Below are 18,054 nucleotides of genomic sequence, written 5' to 3' on the forward strand. Positions count from 1 at the left end.
TAATGGATATGGTGAGAAAATGTTTTGGTAAAAAGACCTCTCAAGGGTTTAACAATGGAGAGGAAGAGAGTTGAGGAATTTGAAGAGTCTCTTATGTGAAGATTGTGGATGAATCAATCTTGTATAACACTAGGGTTTCTCTCTCAAAATTCTCTCTGGAAGCTCTATTCTTTTGTGGGTATAAGGGGTATTTATACTAGGGTGAGAATGGAATGTGAAAAGTCAAGTTTTTCAAAACAGGGCTGGCTCGCAGCTTGACTGAGTCGCGAGATCCAGCCGCAAGATAACAGAACGGCCAGTTGTCCTATTTTGTCTTGTAGTGCTTTAGCTAGCATGACGCTTCAACTTCTGAAATGCCTGTCACGTGTGCATCTTCTGGCGAATTGTAGCCGCGAGTTACTCGCGAAATCCAGTCGCGAGTCTCTGTTTTCTTACACACTCTTGAGCATTTCAACACTCTATCTCACTCACTACCCTTAAAATAATCCCACCTAAATACAGGGTTACTAATTGCTGAAATACAAGCAAATTTGGTATGGAATAAAGCCAGCAAGATGGTTGATTAAATTCAACCTTACAAACTTGTTACTTTCACATAGCCATTCCAAGTATTAGCCTTTGTCAAGAGGACTCTCAAGCCTAACAACCCTCCCAAAGCACCATTACAGAACGAATATTTGAAGACTCACAAGGGTTGGAAGAAATGTATGGATGGTTGGCAAAGTGAATGGAAATTCTACGACATTTGCTTATGGGTGAAAGCTTAATATCTAAACAAACCTCAAGAAACTTCTCTTCAGCACTCTCTGATATACAAAGATCTAAAAGATCATGGATTCGACATGGTTTGACTCCTCCGTCTAGCTTTTTGTTGCCACTTGAATCAAGCTCCAATCAATAAGTTCCTCCAAGTAGTCTTCAACAACATCCTCTATATTTCTATTCCCGATTTGTCGAATGAATCCCTCGGCTATCCAAAGTCGGATAAGTTGCCTCACTGGTATCTCAAAGTCTTCTGGGTAGATACCAAAATATAGAAAGCATGATTTCAAGCGTCGGGGTAAGTGATTGTAGCTTAGAGCCAATATATCCATGCAACTTGATCTATCCTCAGTCAAATACGAATTGACATGACCAACATATTTTGACCATGTTCGATGCGTTTTCTCCTTATTGGCCAAAAGTCCTCCCAATACCACAATTGCAAGTGGTAAATCATGAAAACTTTCCACAATTTGTCTGCCTAGACTTTCAAGTTCTAGAGGACATGTACCTCCCCGAAACACCTTCTTTGAGAAGAGTTCCCAACTTTTATCTTCTTTAAGTAATGGGAGTTCATAAGGGGGAATAGGAGGAATGATACCATTAACACTACTTGCATGTAATGCTACTTCTTTTATTCGGCTAGTGATCAATATTCTACTCCCATTTAAGTTATTAGGAAAGGTAGCACTTACCTCATTCCATACTTCAGATTTCCAGATGTCGTCCAAGACAAGTAGATACCTCTTGTCTTCCAAGTTTTCAAGCAGTATAATTTTCAATTTATCATCAGTCATATCTTGCAATTGTAAACCATTGTTGCTGTAAAAATCTTGCAAAAAACCCGACAACGACTGCTTTAGATCATGATCTCGTATGCATTCCAAGAACCTAGACCATGCCTTTTGGAATTCTTTATCATTCATTTCATTGATATTAACTTCCAACTTTTCATTTAGTGCCCCTTTCAAGCTTTTCTTATTCTTGCTATACATAGCTTCCAAACTTTAGAGTAATTTCTCTTTCAATTCAGCTCTTAACATCACTCTTGGAAGTAGTGGTGACATACCCTTCAAAATTTCAAGCAATAACACTCTGATTCTATATTCTTGAGAGACATACACCCACCCACGAAAATTGAAGGAGTTCTTGACATGATTGTTGTTGTAGATCTTCCTAGCAAGAGTGGTCTTACCTAAGCCACCCATGCCAATGATTGAAACAACATTAAGATGTAAACTCCCTTTAATAATTTGCTTCACCAATACCTCAGTGTCATGACCAAAGCCCACCACGTGATCTACCTCAACATTTCTCCTACGCCTGTGCAGTATCTCCTCCACTTCCGCATCTCCTCCAGATGATTCAGCTATTTCTATGCCGTACTTGCTCCTATTCTTGTAAATTTCCTTGATGACATTCTTGATGCTCTCTATCTTGCTTGCAACCTTGTGAAGCACACTACCTCTGTCAAAGTAATGGATTGCCTTTCTTAGCTTGCTTCTTTTGTTGTGCTTCGTCTCTGTCATGATGAACGTATCAATAACATCCTCAGCCTCATAAGCTACGTCCCTGATTTGGCTTAGTACCTCCTCCACCAACTCGTTGTCATGGTGTTTCCCTTCAGTATTTTTCAGGAAGGCATTGATCAGAGACAGCTCATTGATCAAGTTAGAATTGTTCTCCACTCTAGAGTGCTAGAGAGGGTAAAGTATGCGTACCTTGATTTGCGAGAGTATTCAAGCTTTTATAGTAGAAGAAAGTCGGTCTTTCCTCCTTGGACTAGAAGTCTTTTCCTTGTAGGACTCTTTTTCCTGAAATCCCAAACGTGATGGGCAAATATTTCCTTGTAGAGTGAGTCTCTTCATTAAGGCGGATCTTCTAGAATTGCCCTTGTGCGGACCTCCTGATTTTCTGGGATTCCCTTGGATTTTAAATGTGCGTATCAAGCATTTTAAGCGAGGCTAAGCCTTTGGGCCCCTGCTTAATGTCGGCCCATGATTTCGAATCCGTCAGGCCCAAATGTTGCACAATTTCTTACTCATCAAATATAAAAAAAGACCCTTGATAAAAGCAATATTTAAAATTCCATTACTTTTCAAACCAAGTTGCAAAGATGGCCCCGCTTTCCTATCTTAATTATTGAATCCAAATGGGCAGAGAAGTCAGATTTTGAATCTTCAATATTTGAAGTTTTTGGCCTAAATAGAAATTAATTTGACCCGTCTACCTTTCTTCTCCTATTTTTGGGTAACAATAGTAACAAATTACTATAATCTATACATCAACAAATGGATAATTAAGTTATTGAAAATAACATTCAAAGAAATCATAGTTTACTTCTTCAGTTTGGCTATGTCAATTTTTCCTTTGTAGTTTGCCATTTGTTATTTTTACAGTTGGTATTTATATTTCTAATTTGTTTGTTTGGTTTGCTCAATCCATTTCTAGCTTTCCGACTGTAAAATTCAAGTTGTGTTCTATAAAAATATGAAAACAGTGCAGAAGTTATTTTACAATTTGAATTATCAAATTTTTATCCAAAAAAAAAAAAAAATGAATCATCAAATGATGATGAAGAAAATCCATTTGGAGAGATTATCAACAAAATCATATTATTGTTATATTATTTTAAGGATAAAATTTATTTACAAAATTGGTTGTAGCCTAAGGCTACTACTTTACTTAATATCTTTTTATTAGATGTGACTTTTGACAAATCCACCATGTATTATAATATTTTCTAAACACTTTCTTTAAAATTGTTTATATGGCAAGCTTTATTAATTTTATGAAGTTTCTATTGCTCACTTTATTTTGTAAGAAAAAAATTTACCCAATGTATTTATCAATTCATGGAGAAGTATATATGGAATTAAAATATTAGCATCCTCTTCTGGTCATATCTATATAATATCTAAGAGCTTAAGCGTAGTACACTCCCATTGAGCCATATTAGTATAGCATTTCAATTAATTTGGTCTGCTTTAGTCCATTTCGGTCCATTATGTCCAGTTTGGTCCACTTTAGTCCAATATGTTCCACTTTAGTTTATTTTGGTCCATTTTGATTCACTTTAGTCCAATAAACTAAGATCGCAAATTTCATCATCCACATAAATAATCAAGATAAGATTTTCGGGATACCTCACAAAAAGGGAGTGGATATTTTCAGACCACTCCCTTAAATCCAAACAAATTTTAAAAATTATTATAATAAATTAAGTAAGCAATTGTTAAAAAAAAAAGAAAAAAAAGTACACCCCATAGTTAGGACACGATTGGCATTTTCAACTACTTCATTGTACTAAAATTTATTTTCTCTGACGTCCCTCCTGCGCATTGTGATTATGCTTCTCAAAGATAGTTGTCTGAGCTAGATAATCACTTTTATATAAAGCTGTAACATTTTTTTCACTACCACTCACAATCAACTACACTTTCTCAAAGCTCAATTAATCTGCTAAGGGGAAGAATTCTATTCTTTTTATTCTGCTAATACAACAATTCCCGATTCATAATCTATTTTGGAATCATAATTATTTTTCCAAAAGTAGATAAAAAGAATGCATTTTGAGTTAAAATTCTATATTTTCATGCCTAATTCACACAAATTCCAAAATGATTTTTAAACATTATAAAAAGAGAAATGTTATGTTCAAAACATTTTCAGAAAGTGATATTTTGTTATTGGTTGTTACTGTGAGATATGTTTAAATAAGAACCAGTAAACAACTTACTACTTATAATTTATTGTGAAAAATTGTGGATATAAAACTTCTCTTAAAAAAATATCCACGGAAGATAGTTTGATAATAGCTATATATTAAAATGTAGTTACTTTCTTTGTTTGCTTAGATTGTACATATAGGAGTAGTGATGTATTCTTTCATTCATTGGATTCTTTTCATCAATCAATAAGATCAGAAGTTCTATTTAGAGAGAGAGAGAGAGAGAGAGATACACATAGCTATACCAGTAAGGACTTGGAAGATTGGGTAAGGCTAAAGCCACTTCACTAGCTAGAGATTTTGGCCCGTCCAGGAACAAAGTTCTTAATTTTTTTAACTTCCGTATCCCATCCGGCAAGTGCAAGCATTTTTCTGTATAACTCTCTTTTGGCTTAGAATTTCTTATGTCCAACGTCTCCAAGTTCCAAAGGTTGCATATGGAATCTGGAATGACATCAGATCAAAAACTCAAGTACCTCAAAACGATCAGATTTTCAATATTGTTGGGGATTAAACAAGGAAAGCACATATTCCTGAGCTCTACCACCCTAACCAACTCGTTACTTTCGCTTACTTTATCAAGAGGACTCTTGAGCCCAACAAACCCCCCCCCCCCCCCCCCAAATTTAAGAACGACTATTTGAAAGTTCACAACACTAGAAGAAATGTACTGATGGTTGGCATAGTGTATAGAAATTCTACAAGAAATAATGCTATAATTTACGTTCTAACACCTATTATAACAATCACGAATTTTGCTTTTAAATTTTAAAAATGACATCTCTAGTAATTTTCAGACTTGTACTGAGGTTCTGGACTTAAGAATGGTTATCGAAATTAATAAAAAGCGCATTTCCTGCATTAGTACTTTTACATTGTAAGGGTGCACAGATATGTAAAATTGCTCATTTTCTTTTCAATTAATAATTACATTTTGGTTTGATATTCCCATTGTTGAAACCGTGATTCCAATTTAATACATACTCATCTGTTCCACTATTTAATACATACTCATCCAAAAGATTTGGGCCTTAAAATATGGAACTACGGTTATCATTTGAGGAAAAACTAATCGAAGGTGAATTTGTCTTTCCAAATGTATAGTTTCAGGCCTTTTTCAACTCATATTGCAGATTCCATAGCCAGGTTTTGAGACACCAGTTTTATAGTCTTTTTCTGCTGAATTGCTTTTCCTCCAATAATTTCACTTACCATACAAGATGTAAATTTCAGACTGAAAAAATATCATTCTTTACTGTCTAGGTCTACATTCCTTTATTATTTTGTGATTGAAGGGATGTTGTTTGATAATTCAGACTCTAAAGATTGAGAGTTTATCACTACCCTATTTTTATTAATAACTTCTGTCATTGATTGCCTAGATGGTTGATAAATTTCTTTCCTCATTTTAAGTACTTATGTTATTGGAGTCAAACATTTATTTTCTAGTATTTGATAATTAATATGTATTTTCCAATGGGTGTTGTGACAAGCTTGTACTTGAGTAGTAATGGGCGCTAACTAGCCAAAGTTTGATAATTGCAGAGAAGTTGTGGACTAAAAATAGACGTGTACAAGTCCATTGTATGATCTAGTCAACCCCCAAGTATATTGTATTATCCTAATTCAGGTTCATTCTACTAAGAATTCTAATGTTACTTGTATTAAAAAAACCTAATCCATTTTTGTAGTGTAAGTAATTAGTCCATCAAACCAAATGACATTAATTCCATATATTTCTCTTGAATTTTTAGTTCTCTTCATATATTTTTTTCCATTTACTTTAACAATTAAAAAGCAATTAACAATTAATTGTAATCTGCAAATCCACACAAAAGGATAATTAAAAATAATAACTTTAGGACTAAGCAGATTTCTAGTTTTGGAGCCAAAAATGAGATGAGAAGTGGCCCTAGTAAATGACAATGGGGAACAACTTAGGATTGTGTAAAGCTTGAGAAGTTAACTACAAATCCATCAATAAAGTTCAGTAATTACATACCTATTATATTTTAGCATGCTTGTGAAACATGCCCTAACATCCTCAGAAAAAAAATAATAATAAAATTAAAAAAAAAAAAATAGAGGACCATCACTTTCCATAATATGGTAAGTGGGGCAAATTATACAGAGTTAAGAGCTAAAAGTCATGAATTTCAACAACTTTGTTGTACTAGAATTATGATTTTTCTCTTGTGTGTGTGTTAAGATGCTCCTCGTGGACATCAAGTGAGCTTGCTTTTTGCACTTATTTATGGAAGTTCTAATTCCATTCTTTTTCATCTCTTAATTCAACAATGCGTAGCACAACAAATCAACTACTTTTCTCAATTAGTTGTTGGCAATGGGTCTAGAGGTGGATAGACTTGTAGCTTACATCTATCCCTCATTTGCAGCTATTGAAGCATCTCTGCCAATTCTTGATCTGGGACGTAAAACTTCCACATCCCTCAGAGCGCTCAAACTTGGGAAGATTTTTTTTTTCCAGGAGGGATAGAGATTGTGGGGAAGGGAAAGTCAAGATGGATGATTGAAAGGTTTCCTTATCTCTAAACTCTGAAGTCACTTTGAAGAGTGACAAAAATTATTAGCTGAAGAGTTTATTTAAGGCTGCTTTTGCCTTTTCTTTTTATAAAAGGTAAGTCCGAAAGATGAAGTGAATTTGTGAAAGGTGAGCATTATGTGAATTGCAAGGCAACGGGCTACATTATTAGTAGTATCCAAGGTCCTCTCCCTCTCAGGCAAAGTATCTTTTAGTTGCATCTTTCACTTTATAAAAAGAAAAAAAAAAAAAACAAAAGCAATGTTACATAAAGATGAATACAACATTAAACCAATATTTAAAATTTCGTTATTTTTCTTCAATCCAAATCATAAAGATTGCCCTGCTTTCCTATCTTAATTATTGAATCCAGATGGGTAGAGGAGTCAGATTTTGAATCTTTCATATTTGAGTTTTTTGACCCAAATTAAAATCTAAAGTAGCAGATCACAATACTTCAAATAAAGAAAATTAACGTATCACCCAAAAAAATTCTATAAAGCAATTGATAGGGAAGCGGAAAATAATCCATCTCCAGCTCGTCCAAAGGGCTCGTCCAGAGCCTACAGCGCAGGTTGATTCCAGAGTATTATCCAGAAGAAGAAGAAACGTCCATGAATAATAGCACCACTCCATAAATTAAGTCTTCGATGGACGACATGATCGTCCATCAGGTTCGTCCATGAGCAATCGTTAGATATCCTTGGACGACTAAACCGTCCTACGCCAGACAGACGGAAGGTCAACACTTAGACTTTCGACTAAACCCGCAACTATCTCAACAAACCCTTCGAATAAGTTAACTTCCATTAGCGGTTACAGTTTTATATCCGTTGAGGTAGTTAACTCCGGAGTTGTTGGTTTCCACAAATCCTGGGACGGTTATTGGACAAGTAACCGTCTCAGGCTCCCTATATAAGGGATCGGTCTGAACCCGACAGAGGTAAGATTTTCTCTCAGACAATTTTCCAAAATACTTGGAACTTCCTTCTCTACGAAACTAACTTCTCCATCGGAGGGGGTTCGACCGGTCTTCTCCGGTCTCCTCTTTGATTGCGTTTCCTTCCTTGCAGGCCATCAACCGTTTCGATAGCCCACCGAAGCCAAACCATCCACCTTACTGATTCGGAGCGATATCAGTTGGCGCCGTCTGTGGGAAGCGAAGGTTGTTTTGCGATTTTCTTTTCCGCGACAAAGGGTTAGGATGGTCAGGACCAGGTCGAGGGCTACTAGCCCTGGCCGTCAGGGAAGCAGAGGCGCTTCAAGTGATCCCCAGCGTGATCGCCAATCTGCACCAGTCATGCAGACGTCATCCGTTCAGAATATGCAATCCATGGCGGCTGCAATGGCAGAATTGACTCGCCAAAACCAGGAGTTAAGGGTGGAGATCACTCAGAAGAGACAGACACGTGAGGAACACGTAGGGCAGACACAAGGCCATGGTGACACACAGAATACTGAGATTGGAAGTCAATTTAGAGGCACCACCTCACGGACAGTGCCACACCTAAAAGAGGAGATGGACCAAATGAAGAAAGTCATGGAGGAGATGAAGGAGAACATGAGGAGAACGAATCCTATAGAGGATTTGGTCCACAGGACTGACTCTCCTTTTACGGCTTCCATCAATGGCCACCCTCTACCATCAAAGTTCAAACTACCTTCCCTGGACTCGTATGATGGGACACGTGACCCCTTTGATCACATTGCAACATTCAAGACGACAATGCACCTTCAAGGGGTCCCTGATGAAATCATGTGTCGAGCCTTCCCTACTACCCTTAAAGGCCCGGCACGAATTTGGTTCAGTAAAATCCCCCCAAGTTCTGTAAGTTCTTTCGAAAAGTTAAGCAAATTGTTTGTTAAAAATTTCATCGGGGGACAGAGGCACAAGCGCTCTTCGTCCAGCTTACTGACCATAGAACAAGGGGAGAACGAAAGCCTGCGGTCATTCATCACTCGTTTCAACAGAGAAGCCCTTAGTGTGGACGAGGTGGACGACAAGCTTCTACTAGCAGCCTTCCACAACGGGATTAATTCGGATTTATTTATCCACAAGCTATACGAAAAGGAGCCTCAAACCATGGCCGAGCTCGTCCATTCGGCTCAGAACTTCATGAATGCAGAAGATGCAATCATAGCCAAGAAGAGGAAAAGAGCTGAGAGGATGGAAGTGCACCCAGCTCGACACTCAGAACAAGCCCCTCGTCCAAAGAAGGGACGGACGGAAGATAGGAAGGAACGAGATAGCAGGAAGACAGGTCCCTTGGGAAGAAGCCAGAACTATACACCTTTGAACGCTCCACTTAATCAGGTGCTCATGCAAATCAAAGACGATCCTTCTTTAAAATGGCCAGAGAAGATGAAAGGGGATCCCAACAAGCGCAATAAGAACAAATATTGTCGCTTTCACAGGGACCATGGGCATGACACGGATGAGTGTTATGACCTAAAACAGCAAATTGAGAACCTTATCAGGCAAGGAAAGTTGAAGCACTTCGTTGGAAGGGATCGTACAGAAGAGAAGCTGAAAGGCAAAATAGAGGAATCATCCCGGCCCCCACTAGGAGAGATAAGGATTATCGTTGGAGGGAACCCGATGGGGCGATCTTCCAAGTCGAAGAAGACGTATCTCAAAGTGGTACAAAATGTCCAGCTCTCTGGACGAATACCAAGGACGAGGCCAATGGACGAGCCAACCATTTCCTTCACCGATGAAGACGCTGAGAGGATCCATCACCCGCATGACGACGCGATCGTCATTACACTGCTCATTGCAGATTATACAACCAGAAGAGTGTTAGTTGATAATGGAAGTTCGGCAGACATATTATACTACCCCGCCTTCCAGCAGATGAGGCTTGGACAAGATCAACTTCATCCAGTATGCTTGCCGCTGATAGGATTTGGAGGAATGAAGGTGCAGCCCGTGGGTACCGTTACATTACCAGTTGTGGTAGGGTCATACCCTCAACAGATAACCAAGGAAGTCAATTTCCTCGTGGTAGACTGTACTTCTTCATACAATGCCATCATTGGAAGACCCACTCTTAATAGTTGGAAGGCGATAACCTCGACCTACCATCTATCAGTCAAATTCCCTACGGAGTACGGGATAGGACAAGCACAAGGAGATCAGTTGGCAGCTAGAGAATGCTACTTAGCCATGATGGCTTTGGACGAGCAGGTGCAGACAATGAGCATCGAGGAAAGAAGAGTTATTGCAGAGCCCACAGAAGTGTTGGAAGATATTCTTTTGCAAGAAGATGATCTTGAGAAATTTACCAGAATTGGAACAGGTATGAAGGAGAAGGCAAGAGAAGACCTCATCCAGTTCCTGAGGAATAGTATCGACGTTTTTGCATGGAGTCATGACGACATGCCAGGAATCGACCCAAGTGTGATCACTCATCGATTGAATGTATACCCCTTTTTTAAGCCTATCCGTCAGAAGAAGAGGGTATTCGCTCCCGAGAGGGACAAGGCAATCAAGGAAGAAGTTCAAAAACTGACCACGGCAAAGTTCATTAAGGAAGTCTATTACCCGGATTGGTTAGCCAATGTGGTGATGGTGAAGAAAGCTAATGGAAAGTGGAGAATGTGCGTAGACTTCACTGACTTGAACAAAGCATGTCCCAAGGATAGTTATCCTCTGCCACGCATTGATCAATTGGTGGACTCTACTGCTGGCCATCAGTTGCTGAGCTTCATGGATGCCTTCTCAGGATATAATCAGATCAAGATGGATGAAGCTGATCAGGAAAAAACTTCCTTCATTACCAGCCAAGGCCTGTTTTGCTACAAAGTGATGCCCTTCGGCTTGAAGAACGCAGGGGCAACTTATCAAAGGTTAGTGAATCATATGTTTCGTCCACAAATAGGACGGAATGTGGAGGTTTATGTCGACGACATGCTTGTGAAGAGCATAGACGAGGGAAGCCATCTAGACGACCTACAGGAAACCTTTGAAACACTTCGCGATATAAGATGAAGTTGAACCCAAGCAAGTGTGCATTCGGAGTATCGTCGGGAAAGTTTCTGGGGTTCATGGTCTCGCAAAGAGGAATTGAGGCAAATCCGGACAAGATCCAGGCTATATTGAACATGGAGCCACCGAAGAATATCAAGGAAGTCCAATCCCTCACAGGACGAGTTGCCGCTTTGAACAGGTTTGTTTCGAAAGCCACAGATAAGTGTTTACCTTTCTTTAAAGTCCTCAGGAAGGCATTTGAGTGGACGGACGAATGCCAAAGGGCCTTCCAAGACCTGAAGGATTATCTCACAACTGCCCCATTATTAAGTCCATCCGTGCAAGGAGAAGAACTGTACTTATACTTAGCGGTGTCCCCACACGCCGTAAGTTCAGCTTTAATCAGAGAAGAGGGGAAAATACAAAAACCGGTGTACTACACTAGCCGGGCACTCAGAGGAGCAGAGGGAAGATATCCGCTCATGGAGAAATTGGCTTTTGCACTGATAACGGCTTCTAGGAAGTTAAGACATTACTTCCAAGTTCATGTCATCAATGTCATGACGGACCATCCGCTTAAGAAGGCAATGAACAAGCTGGAAGCCGCAGGACGACTGATTCAGTGGGCAGTTGAACTTAGTGAATTCGACATTCGGTACCAACCGAGAAATGCAATAAAGGCTCAAGCCCTAGCAGATTTCATCGCAGAGTTCACTCCAAGTTACGAAGACCTGGGGGAAGGAGAGTACAACAAATGGGTCGTCCATGTAGATGGATCATCTACATTATATGCTGGAGGAATAGGAGTTGTTTTGCAGTCGCCAGAAGGGGACAAATTGAAATACAAGGCCCGTCTGCAATACCAGACTACTAACAATGAAGTGGAGTATGAAGCCCTTTTAAAGGGGTTGGAACTGGCCAAATCTGTAGAAGCAGACGCAATACTTGTCATGGGAGACTCTCAACTGGTCATAGGCCAAGTCAATGGAACATATGAAGCCAAGGAAGACAGAATGAAGAAGTATCTAAGGAAGGTAGTACGCCTTGTGAAGAAATTCAAAAAAGCAGATTTTGTTCAAATCCCAAGGGAAGAGAATGTGGAGGCAGATACTCTGGCGAAGGAAGCATCTGCGAATGAGGCGTTGGACGATATAGATGGTGTACACTACATGCCAAGTATAGACCTTCCAGAACTGATGCAGATAGAGGGAGAAGGAAATTGGATGACCCCAATAGTGTCCTACTTAAAGGACGGAAGGCTTCCAGAAGAGAAGGACGAAGCAAGGAAGCTCAAAGTCAAGTCAGCCAGGTATGTGCTTATGGACGAGGTGTTATACAAGAGAGGTTTTTCCCAGCCTCTCTTAAGATGTTTGGCTCCGGACGAAGCAAATTACATGTTGAGGGAGGTTCACGAAGGAGCATGCGGGAACCATTCGGGAGCCAGATCACTCGTCCATAAAGTCATCCGTAGCGGATTCTATTGGCCAACCATCCAAGCTGATGCTAAAGCATATGTCAAAGTATGTGATCAATGTCAACGCTTCAGCAATATTCCCAGACAACCAGCAGAATATCTCACGCCAATGATGGCCCCTTGGCCTTTCGCGCAATGGGGACTAGACATTTTGGGGCCCTTTCCGACTGGAACTCGGCAAATGAAGTTTCTGGTGGTGGGAATAGATTACTTCACAAAATGGGTGGAAGCCGAACCCTTAGCCAAAATTACACAGCAGAATGTCAAGAACTTCGTCTGGAAGAACATTGTATGCAGATTCGGAGTACCTAGAGTACTAGTGTCTGACAATGGACGACAGTTTGACAACACACCTTTCAGGGAATTTTGTGAACAGCTTGGAATGAAGAACCATTACTCCTTACCCTCCCACCCACAGGCCAATGGCCAGGCAGAAGTAGCGAACCGATCCTTGCTGAAGATCATCAAGACTCGGCTCGAAGGGGCAAAGGGAATATGGCCGGATGAATTACCAGGTGTTTTATGGGCTTATAGAACGACGGCGAGAACTCCAACAGGAGAAACTCCTTTTAAACTAGCCTACGGAAGCGAGGTAGTTATACCAGCAGAAGTACACATGACGAGCCACAGGGTGAGGAAGTATAACTGAAGAAAACGAGGAACAGCTCCGTCTTAACCTTGACCTTATGGACGAGGTCAGGATGGATGCAGAACAGAGGACAGCAAGGTACAAAAATCTCATGGCAAGACAATATGACGCTATGGTGAAGCCTAGGCGTTTTAACATCGGGGATCTCGTCTTGAAGAGGGTTACCTTGGCAACAAGAAACCCGACCTACGGGAAACTTGGCCCAAATTGGGAAGGACCTTATAGGGTTATCAACTGCAAAAGGCAAGGATCCTACTATTTGGAAGCTTTGGATGGGCGGAGGCTGGAACACCCTTGGAATGTTGAGCACCTTAGGAAGTACCATCAATAAGTGCTGACTCTTCACCAGTGTCCTTGGACGAGATATCTGGACGAGCAGAAGCATACTACTATCAAGTGTTTTTAAGTATTTTAATAATCCCCTAGAAAGTACATTAGTGTTTTCACTTTTGTGCTATTCATGGATGAGTTGGTTTGTATTTTTAATTCAATAAGGCACTAGCTCAATGAGCATGTGCCATGCCTGTGGACAAATGTTTACATAAGTTTGGATTTTCAAATATATATATTGTTTTCAAGTATATTATTGGAATCCTTAAAATGTTCATTCAGATTGCTCCGCAAAAAGAAGGCAAGCATGGACGAATGAAATCCTTGGACGCAAGGATATATCGTCCATAAGCCTTCCTCCAAAGGAAAGGAGAAAAGGTACATCCGTCCATAATCCTGGACGAGATGAAACCTAAACTGAAAATTAAGCTAAGGTCCATCCGTCCAGAACATAGGACGAGATGAAACCTAACCTGAAAATAAAACTAAGGTACATCCTTCCATAATCCTGGACGAGATGAAACCTAAACTGAAAATGAAACTAAGCTACATCCATCCATAATCCTGGACAAGATGAAACCTAAACTGAAAATGAAACTAAGGTCCATCCGTCCAGAACATAGGACGAGATGAAACCCAAGCTAAAAATAAAGCGAAGTTTCATCCGTCCAGAACATGGGACGAGATGAGAAGGGCATACTCGTCTAGACCTCAAGACGAGGTGAATTCCCAAAAGTGTTCGTCCGAGACACGGACGAGCAAAGACTTCAAAACTAGCTTAACAATCCGTTACATTGGACGAGAAAACGCTAAAAAGTCTAATAATCAAGGACGACAAAATGATCGTCCATAATTTTGGAATGATGAAAAATTTAGCCAAAAGGAATCAATTTACTTTATCTTGGTGATGTAATAAAATTCATCCACATGTCCAAGACGAGGTGAACTGAATTCCTAGATGGACGAACCACACTGCAGATATGAAAATAAAAACTTCATACATAAAGCAGGAAACGTGTATATCCAAACACAATGGAAGTAAAAATAGGAGTATTCATTTCTTTCATGAAATTCAAAGGGTGGACGACCAACGTCCAAAAACCCCTTTAGTTTTGAACATGAAAATGTATATAAAACTCGTCCATAATCCTGGACGAGATGATTGTACTTGCATGAGCTTTAAAAAAAAAGAAAAAAAAAAGTAAAAGGCCCAAAACAACGGGCACTTCTATGCAAATAAAAGTAAATTTTCTAAGGAAATAGATTTCACTTGGGCAAGCTCGTCTTGGGATCGTCCTGAGTGACTTCAGTGTTAGCGTCGTCCATGATGTTGACGTCCTCAGAACTCGTCTGCAGCACTGAACTCTCTGTAGCAAGAGGAAGCTTGAAGGAGTTGAAGTCCAAATCAGGATATGCCTCTTTGGCATCAGCACGGAAGTCTTCATAGCCAGCTGCATAATGACTGTCTAGACGATTCTTATACTCGTCAGACTTCTTGAAGGCAGCAATTGCCTCTTCACGTGCCTTCTCCAAAGACGAGGTAAGCTCTGAAACTTTTCCTTCGAGATGGATGATGCAGGTATCCTTCTCTAAGTTGTCAGCTTTGAGCTCCTCCACGTCATTCTTCAGCTTCGTCTCGCTTCCCAGCAGACGATTAAAGTCCTCGGTCAACCTAATGACCTCCCCCTTCTTGGATAAAATCTCATGGCTCAGCTCCTTAACCTTCTCCTTGGCCGTCTTAGCATCTGAAGCAAGCTCCTTGGCTTGACAGGTTGCTGTATAAAACTTTGACATAGCCTGTATTTGGACGAAAAAGAGTTAGACATTTCATTCAAGATAAAATGTTTCTGCACAAGGACGAGGAATAAACTTACCTTGAAAAGGTCATGGACGCCAGAGCGTTCAAACTCCTTCACTGACATGTTGTAACATTCGTTAACTTCATGATCAGTGACGATTCCTTTGAACGTCCTCCATGCGTAACCCTCGTCCAGAACCAAATTAGGTGGACGATCAGAGGGTTCTGAAGGGCTTGGCTTATGAGAAGCTTTGGGAGGAGGGGGAGGATCAGACTGGACAGGATGAATTGTTTGGACGGGCTCCACATCCACCACAGGTTCGTCCAAGTTCACTGTTGGTGGTACGAACTTAGGAACCTTGGGAAGGGTAGTCTTACTTGACTTTTGCTTCTTGTGGCCACGACGACTGGGAAGGTCGTCCAGGTCCACAGTACTTAAGATTGGTTTAGACTTCCTCTTCCCAGCCTGGACGGAAGCCACTTTAACAGTAGGAGCAGCAGCATCCTCGTCCCCGCTAGCCACTGTTTTCTCTTTGTTTTCCCTCATCGTGCTTATCCCTATGACGAGGAAAATTAATTAAAAAATATATATATATATATATATATATATATAAATAGATAAAAAAAGAGAGCTGAAATAACAAAGTATAGTGGACAACACTTACTTCGACGAGTGAGCTCTTCGTGACTTAAGTTCTCAACAGTTGGGACTGGACCAAGTCCCCAAGTTGCTAGACGAGTAAAAGTAACCAAGTCGTGGAAAGTCCTTCCTGGAAAAGTGCGAACCACTTCTATCTGATCCAAGAAAAACTTATCCAAGCGTGGACGAACGACAGCTGCATCACCAAGATAAAGGGTTAGACGAGTGACAGATTAAAATTTGTTGAAGGACAAACAAGATAAAATGGAAAGAAAAACATACCCTCAGGACGAAGACGACCTAGAGGGCTGGTAAAAGGAGGGAAGGAGGGAATACCCACATCAGCTGGGTCCCCAGCCCAATTTCCAGAAATAATAATAAATTCTTTTTTCCAAAGCCGGTCAGACGAACTACGGCCCGTTATTAAACTGTAATATGAACCTCTGGACGAAAACTGGTAGAACCCAGCAGATTTTTTGATCTCTGAGGGCTTATAACAGTAAAGGAACTCGTCCACTGTAATTGGACGGTTCCCTTCCAATGCCTCACGCCATAATACTTGCATGGCAACTATCGTCCTCCAACCATTGGGGTTGAGCTGGTTTGGCCCAATACCCAACCTTTGGAAGAGGTCTCTGCAGAAAGAGTTTAAAGGAAACCTAAGGCCAGCTAATAGATAAGAAGCGTATACCCCTAAGCCAGAGGAAGGGGAACAACACCATTCTCCAGGCTGGGGTAGACGAGGGTTAAGCTCTTTAGGGATTTGATATCTATCTACAAGAGTTTTTAACTTAGCATCGTCTAAGGTGGATGCTACCTCTGGGGCACAACTATAGATTACATCTTCGTCCTCTTCCTCGTCTTGAGGAGGACTTGATGGCTGTCTGGACGAACTAGCCCCAGATCCAGAAGCCGCCCTACGTCGTTGTTCCTGAAATTCCTCTATGGGAATGCCAGGAACCCCAGACGAGTAGTGCTCGTCTGAGGAATCACTACAGGACGAACTATCTACACTACCGTCACTCTCAGAAGAACCGTCCTGGTAGTCGTCTATCTCTCTCTCTAGACTAGAAGATGAAGGCATGGTTGAAATGTAGAGGACTTAAAATGAGAGCCTAAAAAGAAAAAAAGAAAGAAAGAGGAAATACCTGATGAAACTAGGACGAGAGCTAGACGAAAATCTTGGACGAGTTGGCAGAAGAGAGAATGAGGAAAAAAGTGAGGGGCATGAAAGAGAATGCGCTATTTATAGGCCCCAACAACAGGGTCAACGAAGCGACACTCACCACTCAGAGATTAACACGTGGCGATCCCTTTGGGAAACGAAATCGACGCGACTGGCTAACCAACAGTTTCATGACACGTGGCGTACGAAAAAGCGAAATTTTGTTGAAATCACGACAATGTCCTGGACGACCCTTTGAACAAAGGGGCAACTGATAGGGAAGCGGAAAATAATCCATCTCCAGCTCGTCCAAAGGGCTCGTCCAGAGCCTACAGTGCAGGTTGATTCCAGAGTATTATCCAGAAGAAGAAGAAACGTCCATGAATAATAGCACCACTCCATAAATTAAGTCTTCGATGGACGACATGATCGTCCATCAGGTTCGTCCATGAGCAATCGTTAGATATCCTTGGACGACTAAACCGTCCTACGCTAGATAGACGGAAGGTCAACACTTAGACTTTCGACTAAACCCGCAACTATCTCAACAAACCCTTCGAATAAGTTAACTTCCATTAGCGGTTACAGTTTTATATCCGTTGAGGTAGTTAACTCCGGAGTTGTTGGTTTCCACAAATCCTGGGACGGTTATTGGACAAGTAACCGTCTCAGGCTCCCTATATAAGGGATCAGTCTGAACCCGACAGAGGTAAGATTTTCTCTCAGACAATTTTCCAAAATACTTGGAACTTCCTTCTCTACAAAACTAACTTCTCCATCGGAGGGGGTTCGACCGGTCTTCTCCGGTCTCCTCTTTGATTGCATTTCCTTCCTTGCAGGCCATCAACCGTTTCGATAGCCCACCGAAGCCAAACCATCCACCTTACTGATTCGGAGCGATATCAGCAATGATAAGCAAGTAGAAATTAATTTTTGCTAGAAACTCAACAAGGGATACACTAATTTACAACAGGTGAAAGTAGGTGTATTAAAC

At 40.7% G+C, this 18,054-nt stretch overlaps 1 pseudogene; it reads right to left on the reverse strand.

Moving 5' to 3' along the window:
* Window positions 1-639: 639 nt before the first annotated feature.
* On the reverse strand, window positions 640-1,757 carry LOC115966905 (annotated as a pseudogene).
* Between the last annotated feature and the right edge of the window lie 16,297 nt (window positions 1,758-18,054).

The sequence above is a fragment of the Quercus lobata genome, chromosome 11 (genome assembly GCF_001633185.2).
Source record: "Quercus lobata isolate SW786 chromosome 11, ValleyOak3.0 Primary Assembly, whole genome shotgun sequence".
In the NCBI taxonomy this organism is placed as follows: Eukaryota; Viridiplantae; Streptophyta; class Magnoliopsida; order Fagales; family Fagaceae; genus Quercus; species Quercus lobata.